Source organism: Ovis canadensis, chromosome 14 (genome assembly GCF_042477335.2).
Source record: "Ovis canadensis isolate MfBH-ARS-UI-01 breed Bighorn chromosome 14, ARS-UI_OviCan_v2, whole genome shotgun sequence".
Taxonomy (NCBI): domain Eukaryota; kingdom Metazoa; phylum Chordata; class Mammalia; order Artiodactyla; family Bovidae; genus Ovis; species Ovis canadensis.
In genome coordinates this window covers 73,457,576-73,472,151 of record NC_091258.1, presented here as the reverse complement: position 1 = coordinate 73,472,151, position 14,576 = coordinate 73,457,576, and the positions used below count along the sequence as shown (strand labels likewise).

At 43.7% G+C, this 14,576-nt stretch overlaps 1 protein-coding gene and 1 pseudogene across 8 annotated transcripts in view; one reads left to right on the top strand and one right to left on the bottom strand.

The window, feature by feature from the left end:
* The window catches only part of LOC138419206 (zinc finger protein 665-like), a 45,280-nt gene that overhangs the window by 21,420 nt on the left and 9,284 nt on the right, over positions 1-14,576 (bottom strand). For 3 of the 8 annotated variants that reach the window (XM_069551651.1, XM_069551654.1, XM_069551653.1), the window contains one exon: positions 2,968-3,039. The exons of 3 other annotated variants lie outside the window; for them this stretch is intronic. The gene's annotated coding sequence lies outside the window, so the exon portion shown is untranslated. Of the gene's footprint in view, positions 1-2,967; positions 3,040-12,744; positions 12,853-14,576 lie in introns of all 8 variants that reach the window. 2 more of the 8 variants (XM_069551652.1, XM_069551655.1) reach the window with 1 other exon arrangement.
* Positions 9,357-13,187, top strand: LOC138419613 (endogenous retrovirus group PABLB member 1 Env polyprotein-like; annotated as a pseudogene).

The following is a 14,576-nucleotide window of genomic DNA, read 5'->3' as shown; positions in this document are numbered from 1 at the left end:
AACCATTCAATATCACAGTAATCCAAGTCTATGCCCCAACCAGTAACACTGAAGAAGCTGAAGCTGAACGGTTCTATGAAGACCTACAAGAACTTTGAGAACTAACACTCACAAAAGATGTCCTTTTCATTATAGAGAACTGGAATGCAAAAGTAGGAAGTCAGAAACACCTGGAGTAACAAGCAACTTTGGCCTTGGAATGCGGAATGAAGCAGGGCAAAGAATTGTAGAGTTTTGCAAAGACAATGCACTGGTCATAGCAAACACCCTCTTCCAACAACGCAAAAGACTCTACACATGGACATCACCAGATGGTCAACACCGAAATCAGACTGATTATATTCTTTGCAGCCAAAGATGAAGAAGCTCTATACAGTCAACAAAAACAAGACCAGGAGCTGACTGTGGCTCAGATCATGAACTCCTTATTACCAAATTCAGACTCAAATTGAAGAAAGTAGGGAAAACCGCTAGACCATTCAGGTATGATCTAAGTCAAATCCCTTATGATTATACAGTAGAAGTGAGAAATAGATTTAAGGGCCTAGATCTGATAGATAGGATGAACTATGCCTGATGACTATGGAATGAGGTTCGTGACCCTGTACAGGAGACAGGGATCAAGACCATCCCCATGGAAAAGAAATGCAAAAAAGCAAGATGGCTGTCTGGGGAGGCCTTACAAATAGCTGTGAAAAGAAGAGCAGTGAAAAGCAAAGGAGAAAAGGAAAGATATAAGCATCTGAATGCTGAGTTCCAAAGAATAGCAAGAAGAGATAAGAAAGCCTTATAGCGATCAAAGCAAAGAAATAGAGGAAAACAACAAAATGGGAAAGACTACAGATCTCTTTAAGAAAATTAGAGATACCAAGGGAGCATTTCATGCAAAGATGGGCTTGATAAAGGACAGAAATGGTATGGACCTAACAGAAGCAGAAGATATTAAGAAGAGGTGGCAAGAATACACAGAAGAACTGTACAAAAAAGAGCTTCACAACCCAGATAATCACGATGGTGTGATCACTCCCTGACAGCCAGACATCCTGGAATGTGAAGTCAAGTGGGCCTTAGAAAGCATCACTACGAATGAAGCTAGTGGAGGTGATGGAATTCCAGTTGAGTTGTTTCAAATCCTGAAAGATGATGCTGTAAAAGTGCTGCACTCAATATGCCAGCAAATCTGGAAAATTCAGCAGTGGCCACAGGACTGCAAAAGGTCCGTTTTCACTCCAATCCCAAAGAAAGGCAATGCCAAAGAATGATCAAACTACCGCACAATTGCACTCATCTCACACGCTAGTAAAGTAATGCTCACAATTCTCCAAGCCAGGCTTCAGCAATACGTGAAGTGTGAACTTCCTGATGTTCAAGCTGGTTTTAGAAAAGGCAGAGGAACCAGAGATCAAATTGCCAACATCCGCTGGATCATGGAAAAAGCAAGAGAGTTCCAGAAAAACATCTATTTCTGCTTTTTGACTATGCCAAAGCCTTTGACTGTGTGGATCACAATCAACTGTGGGAAATTCTGAGAGAGAAGGGAATACCAGACCACCTGACCTGCCTCTTGAGAAACCTGTATGCAGGTCAGGAAGCAACAGTTAGAACTGGACATGGAACAACAGACTGGTTCCAAATAGGAAAAGGAGTGTGTCAAGACTGTATATTGTCACCCTGATTATTTAACTTATAGGCACAGTACATCATGAGAAACGCTGGACTGGAAGAAACACAAGCTGGAATCAAGATTGCTGGGAAAATATCAATAACCTCAGATATGCAGTTGACACCAGCCTTATGGTAAAAAGTAAAGAGGAACTAAAAAGCCTCTTGATGAAAGTAAAAGAGGAGAGTGAAAAAGTTGGCTTAAAGCTCAACATTCAGAAAACGAAGATCATGGCATCTGGCCCCATCACTTCATGGAAAATTGATGGGGAAAGAGTAGAAACAGGGTCAGACTTTATTTTGGAGGGCTCCAAAATCACTGCACATGGTGACTGCAGCCATGAAATTAAAAGACACTTACTCCTTGGAAGGACAGTTATGACCAACCTAGATAGCATATTGAAAAGCAGAGACATTACTTTTGCCAACTAAGGTCCATCTAGTCAAGGCTATGGTTTTTCCAGTAGTGTTGTATGGATGTGAGAGCTGGACTGTGAAGAAGGCTGAGTGCCGAAGAATTGATGCTATTGAACTGTGGTGTTGGAGAAGACTCTTGAGAGTCCCTTGGACTGCACGGAGATCCAACCAGTCCATTCTGAAGGAGATCAGCCTGGGATTTCTTTGGAAGGAATGATGCTAAAGCTCAAACTCCAGTACTTTGGCCACCTCATGTGAAGAGTTGACTCACTGGAAAAGACTCTAATGCTGGGAGGGATAGGGGGCAGGGGGAGAAGGGGACGACCCAAGATGAGATGGCTGGATGGCATCACTGACTCGATGGACATGAGTCTGAGTGAACTCCGGGAGTTGGTGATGGACAGTGAAACTTGGCATGCTCTGACAATCCGTGGGGTCGCAAAGAGTCAGGCACGCCAAACGACTGAACTGAACTGAACTGAACTGAAGAATAGTTAGAAGCTAAAAATTTAAGGAATGTGGTAGTGCTAGCATGTTTTACTATAGCTTATACATATTAGGAATTTCAGAGATATTAATAGCTAGAAGCCTTTTAGGTGATAGTGAGCTTAGGATGCTAAGGACAAACAGGATTTAGAACGATAAATAAACTGAGGAATCTGGTTTGCAGTCCAGACATAAGCATGAGTTACAATGTAATCACACGTTAAAGTAAACAGGATTCTGAGAGAGTCGCTGAAGCAGAAACTCTGTTTGAAGGGCAACAATCTTTTATGGAGACAATAAATCTGGGTGAGGGGAAACTGAAAATGCCAAACCTCTGACCTAATGCTTTTCTCAAAGTATAAAACAGAACCTGAATCTTAAAATAAACATGCAGTCCCGTACCTTGAGTCAGAGGCTGCGTCATTCTCTGACGACACCGCTCATCTCTTCAGGCTGATTCCTTGGCTGCTGGCGCTGGACTCCGGCACATGTGTATGCAAAATGCGTCATCAATGAAACGTGAAGCCTGGACTGAGCACCATTCAGAAAAGAAAATCATCGCCCCCCCCCCAACTCTTTTTCTTTCCCAGCCTTACTAAGGTGTAACTAACAAAACTGGTATAAATGTACTGTGTACAAAGTGATCATGTGATAGACTCATACACTGAATAATTATTATAGTCGAGGAAGTTACACATCCACCTATGACTACACTGTATTATTTCCCTCTGGGTGAATTTCAAGGATATATAAACACTACTAGCAGCATGCAGCACCTCAGATCCCCAGAACTTACTTATTTTACAATGGAAAATCTCTACTCTTTCACCACCAGTGCCCCATTTCCCCCTCCACCCACCTCCTGGTAAATCCTTGTTACTCGATGGCTCTATGAGTTTGACAATTCTAGTTTCCACATAGGGTCTGTCCTCTTTTGTCAAGCTTATTTAACTTGGCATACTGTTCTCTAGGTTCATTCATTCTGGCATGGATGCAGGATCCTTGATTTTTACATTTATATACAGAGAAAAAATAGTTCATGAATATACAGGATATAATAAGTATTTCTATACTACACTTTTGTAATCTATTCTTTTGTCAAGAGACATCTGGGCTGTATGTATGCCTTGGCTACTGCAAATCCAGTCACACCTATGGGACTGTGGACATATCCCTGAAAAACTGATTGCTTTTCCTTTATCTGTCAGAAATGGGTTGGACAGACTGTAGGCCTGTTCTATATTAATTTGTTAAGGAACTTCCATTTTATTTTCCAACATAGCAGTACCATTTACATTACCACCAACAGTGCAGTTAAGATTCCGTGTTTTCTGTACTGTGCCTGTATGTGTGCTTATTTTGGGAGGGACAGGAGTGGATAGAACCCAGCCTGGCAGCAAGACATGTGCAGCTGCATCTTCTAGAGGACAAGCCTCCAGGATACAGATCACTGTGACATCGCTGCTCTCTGATTTTTTGGAGCCATCCTCCCCGACGTCACAGGACTTTATGACTCTTCTCAGGTTGGGCCCAGAGATTCCTACCGAGCAGGACCACCTTATAACAAGCATTCTGTGATCTTAACCTTAGTACTCCTATTTTCCCAGTGGGACTCAAAACAAACTTGTAGACTTTCATGGTGTCCAACAGTGTCCAGAGCCAATAATAAGCCTCGAACCCTCTTATACAAACACAAAGCATTCCAAGCCCTGATTGCTCATGCATGAGGCAAAATACAAAAGAGGACACCCAAGGATCCACAGACACAAGACACCATAGTTTCATTTACAGTGAGTGATCCAGGTCAAACATCGAAATCTCCAAAGACTATGAAAAAGAGGGATAATTCCAATGATGCACATGGCCCACTGAGACCTCAGCATCTTCCAAGGAAACACTCCAGATTCTCTTGGTATCTTCCCAAATGCACATGAACCTTTCTGCACTGGCAACCCCAAGGACACAATGATACCAAAGTTGATGCAAAAAATGACCTGAGATTTTCCGTTACTCTACAGTGCTTGCCTGCTAAAAGAGCCAACAAAAGCCAGGGAGTGGAGTGGATGCTGGGGGCACCTGCTAGAACCAGCCCCTCAAGCCCAAGGCTCCCATCCTCCTACACCCACAGCTGCCCGCGAGCTCAGCCCAGGCCACAGTTCTAACAGTGGAAAAGACTTCTCGTGGCTGAATTCTACATTCTTGATTGCTGCTCACATGTGGTCATGAGTTGTCAAATCAAACCTGTGCAGGCACATGTCAGCCTCAGCACTGCTGTCCTGGGGAACACGAGCTCAGGCAGTAGAACCTCAAACCACTCCATGCGGGCTCTCCAACAAACCTGCTTCCAGGTGCTCCAGCCTGGAACGGAGACATTCTCTTCCAACAGATCCACACACCCCTTGTCTCTGCAACTACACTTGGGATGGGTGCATGCTCCATTCACTGGGCTCACCTTGATGCCCCCAAGTACTGCCACAACCATCCTGCAGATCCCACCAGGCTCCCTCCAGTTTCCCCATTTGTCTACCTCTCCTCTCTTATGACCGGACTAAGCAAGACTAAAGTGTACAGAGGTTTCCTGGCACAGGGGGTCACAAGAGGAGTGCCCACTAGCTACCACCCAAAGGACACTGCACATGCAGTATGAAAATCAAGAGACTGGCCCTCCTGCGAAAGTCTGCCACCACCTGGGGACATTATGGAGTCCACGTACAAAGGCATTTGAGATGAGGAAGTCTCAAAGGAAGGGTCTCCAGGTCTCATTCTCTCCTGTTTTCTCCACCCACACCTACTTGGAAAATATTCTAGCTCTTGGGGGGCGCAGGGGGCAGCGTCTCCTTCCTGCCCCATTAGGTTTTGGATTTCTGTTCATCCTCAGTGCACTGAAATCACAACGCTGACACTGAGCACATGAACTCCTAGATAGCAAAGCTGCTGTCCACGATGGTGACTTGTCCTGGATGGACACAGCTTAGATCTGGGGGCTGCAGAGGATGAAACCCAGCAGACTAAACATGGGGACATCTTAGCCCACTGCTTGAGGACATCAGTTCTGTAGGGCTTTTCAGAACTTCCTATATTTCTTGGCTCATCTTTTGAGTAATTAAGTAGTCACATGGGGTAAAGATCAATTACAGCTGAAATGTCCAGAACATGGGAAACATCTTCATCACCTGCCCTGTTCTCTTGGTCTTCCCTGAGGATTATTCAGCCCAAGCCATAGTCCTGTCATCTACAGACATTTCCAGTAACAGGTACTGCAGCCACAATGGGAAGAAGAGGAATACTATGAGCCCTAAAAAAGGGGAACCAGGAAGGACTCAAAATAACCCATGAAGAAGGGTATTAATTTCTGCTGATGGCAACTGATACAGAGGCAATAAACCTGGGTAACATGAGAGAGACTGTTAGGAGGGGATGGAGAGACCCCTCTGAGCCTAGACTTGAAGGGTGACAAAGGGCCTGAGGCACAGTGACCTGAAGGTGAGAAAAGGAACTACAATGTCAGACAGAAATGGTTTGGGTATTTGGAAACAGAGAAAAGGTAAATGAGACCAGGACAGGCTGAACCACAAGCAAAGGGTCAACTCCCAGGATGAGGCTGGAGACACTGACAGGGCCCTGAGCTTGACAGAGGGCTGTGGAGAAACAGCGAGGAGTCAAGCTTTTGGCCCAAGAACAAATGAAAGCCAGTGGAGGTCTGAATGTCAGGACATTAAAAAAAAAATCTCCCTTCAGATTTAGCCTTATTCATAGAAGTCATCTAATTCTGAGCCTGTGATCCTGCCTCCATCCTACAGTTTTCCTTTACGTTTTTCATTCAGAGAGGACTGGGATCTATTTAAAATTCTCATTACCACGAGAAAGTCCCTCCCAACCAGAACTGCCACACACAGACACACAGCCAATTAGCTAATCATTTCAGGGGTCAGTGTTGCTCACACTCAGAGATTCCGGTCTGGTCTCTCATCTGAATGTTACAAGTGGGCTCCCTCAGGCCCGTTTATGAGAAGGTCTGAACTGAGTGAAGAGAACCGGGTATAACTGAATATGAAATGGGAGGCTGAAGGGCAAGTGGGCCAAGTTTGTCCTTAATGCCCATCCCATTTAAGACCAGCAACATCTGTCATGTATCTGAGCAAAAGAAACTTTTATTTCAGATTGGGTCAAACTGATACCAAGCAGGTAATTCTTTATTATATGACTGCAGTAAAATATTTTTAAAATACAGAATTGCAAATATATATCCACTGGTACAACAAACATTGTAAGGGACAGCTTGGAAATAGGATCTGAGCAATCTTTTTCATTATGAAGAGAGAGGCTCTGTTGGAAGGTTCCAGGTCAATCCAGCCCATCCTTCCTCATTTGCACAGAAAAGTCACAAAGGGACCTGAGGGAAACATCTTCACATCACCACACAGCTCACTTTTTTTCACTGATCATAGAAAATGGAGAAAACAGACCATTAGACCAACCAGTTAAACTAGGTGGTTTTCTTTTTTTTTTATTTTTTGAAAGGAAAGAATGAAGCATTTTGTTGGTTTTATCATGTTAAATGTTCTTTTATTTTTCCATTTCTCAAAGAAATGCCTTTAATTTCACAAGATCTAATGTTATACCTCCGTCATTCTCTGGTAAAGAGCTGAGACAAGAAATATCCATTTGTGTGTGCACACATACACACATACACACAATTCATGTCTTTGGTAAAACCACAGTTGAAAATATGTCTATTTTACTACAAGATGTGGAGAGGGTAACAGGCAGGAAGGCCAGGGGTCTCCAAAGGGAGGAAATAGGCTGCAAGTGTCAGACATTTTTCTCTCTCTTAAGCAGCAGGAGGAAACAAGCTAGCGATATTTTTTCCTTCGCTATAAAATCTAAAAGGAGGTTTCTCTTAAAATACTGTGTGGTCATAATGACACCTGGGGTCAGACTCTCAAGACAATCAGGACTGAAGGTGCCCGGGGATCCCCACACAAGCTCCTGTCCTAATTACACCTGAGGAACCCCGGGTATTAATAACTGTGGGGGGCCAATCCGTCGATTTCCTTTTAGATACTGGGCAACTTCCTCTGTGCTTACTGAAGCCCATGGCCCACATCCTTCCCAATCCGCTTCCATAATAGGACTGTCTGGACGAGCCAAAGGGTATTATTTCAGTTATTCTTTATGTTGTAACTGAGATTCTGGGCTATTTTCACACGAGTTTCTGATTGTGTCAGAGTCTACCTCACCCCTTTTGTGGAGGAATATACTGAACAAGGTCCATGTCTCTGTTTTCATAAATATGGAGCCCTCCCTTTCTCTCCCTTTAATTGAACAAAATGTAATCCTACAGTATGGGCTGATGGAATATCTGTGGGTCGAGCATAAAATGCTATTCCTGTAGTTGTCAAGCTCAAAGACCCACTTATTTCCACATAAGAAGCACTATCCACTGAAACCTGAGGTTAAGGAAGGATTAAAACACATCATCAAAAATTTTAAGGAGCAGGGACTATTAGTTCCCTGTAACAGTCCATGCAAGTCTATTTTGGGTATAAAGAAATCAAATGGGAAATGGAGACTAGTTCCAGATTTGCAAATAATAAATGAGGCTGTAGTTCCTTTACACCTCATGGTGCCTAATCCTTATACTCTATTGTCTGAAATTCCTGAACGAGCCAAATATTTCTCAGTAATTGATTTGAAAGATGCTTTCTATTCTGTGCCTTTGGCAGAGGAAAGTCAATTTCTATTTGCCTTTGAAGACCCTATGCAGCCAGCTTCTCAGTTAACCTGGACAGTTTTGCCCCAGGGATTTCGTGACAGTCCTCACTTATTTGGATAAAGTTTGTCACAGGATCTCCAAAACTTTAATAGCTCCGAAGCAGTCGTGTTACCATATGGAGATGATATTTTGCTCTGTGCTGAGACAGAGGAAGCCTGTTTCGGAGCCTCAGATTTCTTAAACTTTCTGGCAGGCTGCAGTTATAAGGCATCAAGAGAAAAGGCTCAGCTTTGTCAACAATCTGTTAGATATCTGGGCCTAATCATATCAGAAGGGACTAGGGCCATAGGCCCTCAGAAAACTAAACCCATACTAAATCATCCCCTACCTATGACTTTAAGACAACTGAGACGATTTCTGGGAATCACAGACTACTGTCATATTTGGATTCCGGGTTATGGGGAACTTGCCCGGCCTTTATATAAACTTATAGCAGAAATTCAGCAGGCCCAAATAGACAAACTGCTTTGGTCTCCAGATACTCAAAAGGCTTTTAAGGTTCTTCAGACTGCCCTCCTGCAAGCTCCCGCTTTGAGCTTGCCTACAGGGTCAGGATTTAATTTGTTTGTCACTGAAAGAAAAGGTGTGGCCTTGGGAATTTTGACACAAGCCTGAGGCCTCACCAGCAACCTATTGCTTATCTAAGCAGAACATTAGGTGTAATTTCACATGGTTGGCCTCACTGCCTAAGAGTTATTGGGGCAGCGGCTTTATTAGCACCTGAAGCTTTAAAAATAATTAATCGACAAAATTTTATTGTCCTGACTTCTCATGATGTGAGTGGAATCTTAAATTCTAAGGTTAATATTTGGATGACAGACAGTAGGCTTCTTAAATATCAGTCACTGTTGTTAGAAGGACCAGTAACTAACCTTAAAGTCTGTGGACATTTAAATGCTGACACTTTCCTTCCTGAGAAGGCAAATGAAACACCTGATCTAGACTGTTCCCAATTCCTAACTTTAACTATGCAGCTTGGGAGGATCTAATGGATACCCCATTAGACAATCCTGACATGGAAGTATCTACAGATGGCAGTTCTTTTGTTTGGGATGGAAAGCATAAAGCAGGTTACGCCGTGGTGACTGCTGAACAGGTTTCAGAAACAAAATCTCTCCCCCAGGGAACCAGTGCTCAGTTAGCGGAGCTTGTGGCTCTGACCCAAGCTCTAGAGTTAAGCAAAGGGCAGCGAGTAAATATCTACATGGATTCTAAGTGTGCTTACTTGACTTTACATGCTCATGCTGCAATATGGAAAGAAAGACAGTTTAAAACAGCAACAGGAGAACGTATTAAGCATTTCAAAGAGATTGAGAGACTTTTAACTGCTAAGCTGCTGCTGCTGCTGCTGCTGCTGCTGCTAACTAGCTTCAGTCGTGTCTGACTCTGTGCGACCCCATAGATGGCAGTCCACCAGGCTCCACTGTCCCTGTCTTCTCCAGGCAAGAACACTGGAGTGGGTTGCCATTTCCTTCTCCAATGCATGAAAGTGAAAAGCGAAAGTGAAGTCGCTCAGTCCTGTCTGACTCTTAGAGACCCATGGACTGCAGCCTATCAGGCTCCTCCATACATAGGATTTTCCAGGCAAGAGTACTAGAGTGGGGGGCCATCGCCTTCTCCGTTTAACTGCTATATATTGTCCTAAAGAAGTAATTGTTTTGCATTGCAAAGGGCACAGCAGGGATGGGAGTAAAGCAGCTGAAGGTAATCAGCTGGGTGACTGTCAAGCCAGAGAAGCTGACACTTAATTAAACCCCTTCACTGTAGATGCCTTTGATCTGGACAGATCCTGTGGAACAGGAAAAACCACAATATACTGAGGAAGAATTAGAAAGATATGAAAAAAGACGAGCAAAGATTATAGTCTGAGGATGGACGATTAATAATTCCTGAAAGTGCTCAAAGGAGAATTCTTAAGGGTTTACACCAGAATTTTCATTTGGGTGCAGAGAGTATTTACCAGATGGCTTCTCGTTTGTTTGAAGGTAAAAATGTAATGAAAACTTTAAAGAACATTATCAAAAGGTGTGAGGTTCGTCAGAAACATAACCCAAAGACTGAGAAGCTAGCAATATCTGGATTACAACGAAGTGGAAAGTATCTTGGAGAGGGCTGCGTAATCGATTTTACTCATATGCCAAAAGCTAATTGATATTCTTGCTTACAAGTTTGGCTAGATACTTTTACTGGATGGATTGAGGCTCTTCCCCGTCATATTAAGCAAGCTAAGGAGGTTATAAAGATTTTAATCCATGAAACTAACCCCAGGTTTGGGCTGCCACAGAGCCTTCAGAGTGACAATGGCTCCGCATTTAAAGCTGCTGTAACTCAGGGAGTATCTAAAGCTCTAGAAATAGAGTATCACTTACACTGTTCCTGGAGACCCCAATCCTCAGGAAAGGTTGAAACATCTAAGGATATTATCAAAAGACATCTGCGCAAATTAACTCAAGAGACCCAGGACAATTGGATTAAAGTCCTACCCATAGCTTTAATGAGGGCTTGAACTGCCCCCAAAAGGAGGGACTGTCCCCCTTTGAGTGTAGTTATGGAAGGCCTTTCTTACGCACAGACATCGTTATAGACCCTGAAGCCTTGGAATTAACTAGTTATGTAACTCAGCTCTCAGCTTTTCAACAGGCAATAACAGAACTCTGGGAGACGACTCCTGACCCAGCCTCTGAGTCAAGCAAGCCTTTATTTGAGCCAGGAACCGAGGTCCTCATGAAAACATTGGGATCTGGGGGCCCTATCCCTCGAGCCCCTCTGGGAAGGCCCTTACCAGGTTATTCTTTCTTCTTCCACAGCTGTCAAAGTGCCAGGAATTGATTCGTGGGTACATCACACTTGAGTTAAGAGGCAGCAACCTGACCAGAACTAAGTGACTTCATTTTATGTCTTTACTTTCTATGCTCTGACTTTGTACTTTTCAGACGCGCTTGATAATCTATGTGAGCCTACTTCTGCTGACTCCAAACATCCTGAGTGTGCCATTTGATCCTCAAGACAATGCCTTCCTGTCCTGGGCTCACTCCTACGCTGCATTCCACAATTGGTCTAACTGCTGGATCTTCGGAGCGCTTCCCTCTTCATCATGAAAGGCTTTTGTGGTGGACATCTCCACTTCAGGAAAAAGACTTTCTCCAAGTCTCTGAATACCTTCGACAACAATCATATGTGATGCCTCTTCTTCATCTGATGACATCTACCAATCCTAAAATGGACTGATGCAACACTTTGTACTTTAACTATGGACATAAGGTGACTTTTAATTTTGATTATACATTGTCTCGGTTTAATGACTATTTCACTACACATAAGGCAAACAGGTCTGGATCTAATGGTTTTTTACCTGACGTTTATCAAATATGGGATGAGGTTACATGGCTAACTCCTGAAAAAGGATGTCTAGTATCTACTGCCCCTATATGCTGGGAACAAACAGAGCCATCCCCAAAAGTTAGCCAACAACTTCATTACAATGATTGGAAACAATTGGGATTTTTGCCTCAGGAAGTATGCAATGTAATCATTTCCATGTCTTCCAACCCCAATTCAAGTCCTCCCTTTGTCTGGCCAGGCACTAACTGGGACTGGATAACTCAGTCAGCTGCCTTGCTCCAAACGGGACCTACTGGATATGTGGCTCTTACCCATGGGCATGGCTTACCCTTGGTTGGATAGGGAGATGCACCCTGGGTCTAGCCTTTACTCACGGCTTTATATTTTCAGAGCTTCCAGAAAAGCCTGCTAATTTACCCCACCTTAAAACTCGGTGGGCAAGGTCTGTATTTCACTGGTATGATTATTTGGCTGCAGTCTTTGTTCCCTCTTTTGGAACTACAGATGTTATGCTACGAGTGGATCTTTGACAAATTTTACTCAACAGGTATTACAGGATTCTCAAAAAGCTATTTCAGCTCTTAATGCAGAACAAGCACAAATCAGAAAGGTGGTTTTACAAAACAGATCAGGTTTAGATATTCTGACAGCTGTGCAAGCAGGAACTTGTGCCATTATTCATACCCAATGCTGGACATATAAACCTGATATGAGCACTAACGTTATTCATTTGACTAAACACATGAACAAGATGATTGAGGCTATGGATAGTCCTGAAGCCTCAATTGCCTCATTTTGGGAGATGTTAACTAGTGCCCCATGGTGTAAAACTGTCTTACTTACAATAATTCTGATTGTTTTGTTTTTGCCCTTTGCTCCCTGCATCTGTAACTGTGTAACTGGATTTGTTTCTAGTTGCATGAAAGCTTTTAACTTACAAATGGCTGTGTTAGGGGAAGCACACTGATTGAAACCACCTACCCTGGCCAGGCACCGTAGTAACTATCTGCATAGTTGTTTTATGACAGATCCTGATAAGGAATACAGAACTAATGAGCCACCTCCAACCTGAAGAGTTCGGGAAAGGTCGAAAGAAGACACGGAGTGTCTGTCCACTTCCCAGAATCTCTCTGGCTAGCATCCATCTTGGCTGAGCAATGCGTGCGCCACTAGGAAAGACTCCGAATTAGAATGACTGGCCAAACACCACCCTGAAACTAAACTCATCACCATAAAACCCGAGACTGCGACCCACATGGCTGAGCAGTTCTCCTGGGTTCCCTTACCCTACTGCTCTCCACCCAGGTGCCCTTTTCCAATAAAATCTCTTGCTTTGTCAGCACATGCGTCTCCTCAGACAATTCATTTCCAAGTGTTAGACAAAAGCTCAGTTTCAGACCTGGAAGGGGTCCCCCTTCCTGCAACAGTTGTTCAAACTCCTGCTACGGCTGCAGCTGCTTCCAACTACTATTTGGGGGCCCTGGATCAGACATCTTCGGTATGAGGGTTAGGAGAATATGTTGCCTCACCAATTTAAGGACAACGCCCCTTGTCAGCTTGGAAGTAGTTATGGAACAAGAACGATGCCCCTTTTTCCTAGGCAACATAATTCTCCTAAAAGAAAAGGGTGGACTGAGAGGGTAACAGGCAGGAAGGCCAGGGGTCTCCAAATGGAGGAAATAGGCTGTAAGTGTCAGACATTTTTCTCTCTCTTAAGCGGCAGGAGCAAACAAACTAGTGATACTTTTTTCCTTCTTTATACAAATTTAAAAGGAGGTTTCTCTTAACATACTTGTTGCCATAATGACACCTGGTTTCACCTGAAGTTAACTATTCTCAAACCTTGAGTTAACCAATCCATTTTTCTTATGGAAATGTTTGTCTTAAGCTATGTGAATGGACTATACACTTACCCCAGACTCTGTCTTCAAGTCAGTTCCGCCTAATGGCTGAGAACCTACTTCACAAACCAGTATGTTATACTAAGATATTGTTCCCCTAATCTATGTATAAACAAAACGATTTCTATGGTAATCTGCCCTTCTATAAGATTCAAGTTAATCATTGTGTGGCCTGGGATGAATCATCTGGTGCCAAGATTATCCCAAAATGCATTTATGGATGAGGGGCCTGGTGCCATTCTGAGTTTTAAAACCTTCCTTTTCTTCATTAACAGACTGCTAGTGACTATAATGGCACCCCACTCCAGTACTCTTGCCTGCAGAGAGTACTTGCCATGCAACTACTCTTGCATGGATGGTGGAGCCTGGTAGGCTGCAGTCCATGGGGTTGCTAAGAGTCTAAGAGTCGGCCACGACTGAGCAACTTCACTTTCATGCACTGGAGAAGGAAATGGCAACCCACCCCAGTATTCTTGCCTGGAAAATCCCATGGATGGTGGAGCCTGGTAGGCTGCAGTCCATGGGGTCGCTAAGAGTCTAAGAGTCGGACAGGACTGAGCAACTTCACTTTCACTTTCATGTATTGGAGAAGGAAATGGCACCCCACTCCAGTACTCTTGCCTGGAAAATCCCATGGATGGTGGAGCCTGGTAGGCTGCAGTCCATGGGGTCACTAAGAGTCAGACACGATTGAGCGACTTCACTTTCACTTTTCATTTTCATGCATTGGAGAAGGAAATGGCAACCCATGCCAGTATTCTTGCCTGGAGAATCCCAGGGACAGAGGAGCCTGTTGGGCTGCCGTCTATGGGGTCACACAGAGTCGGACATGACTGACACGACTTAGCAGCAGAAGCAGCGCCTCCATTCTTAACCCTCTTCCACCTCCCTCCTCACCAGATCTCTCTGGGTTGTTCCAGAGCACTGGCTTTGGGTACCCTGCTTTGTGCATTGAACTTGCACTGATCATTCTGTTTTACATATGGTAATTT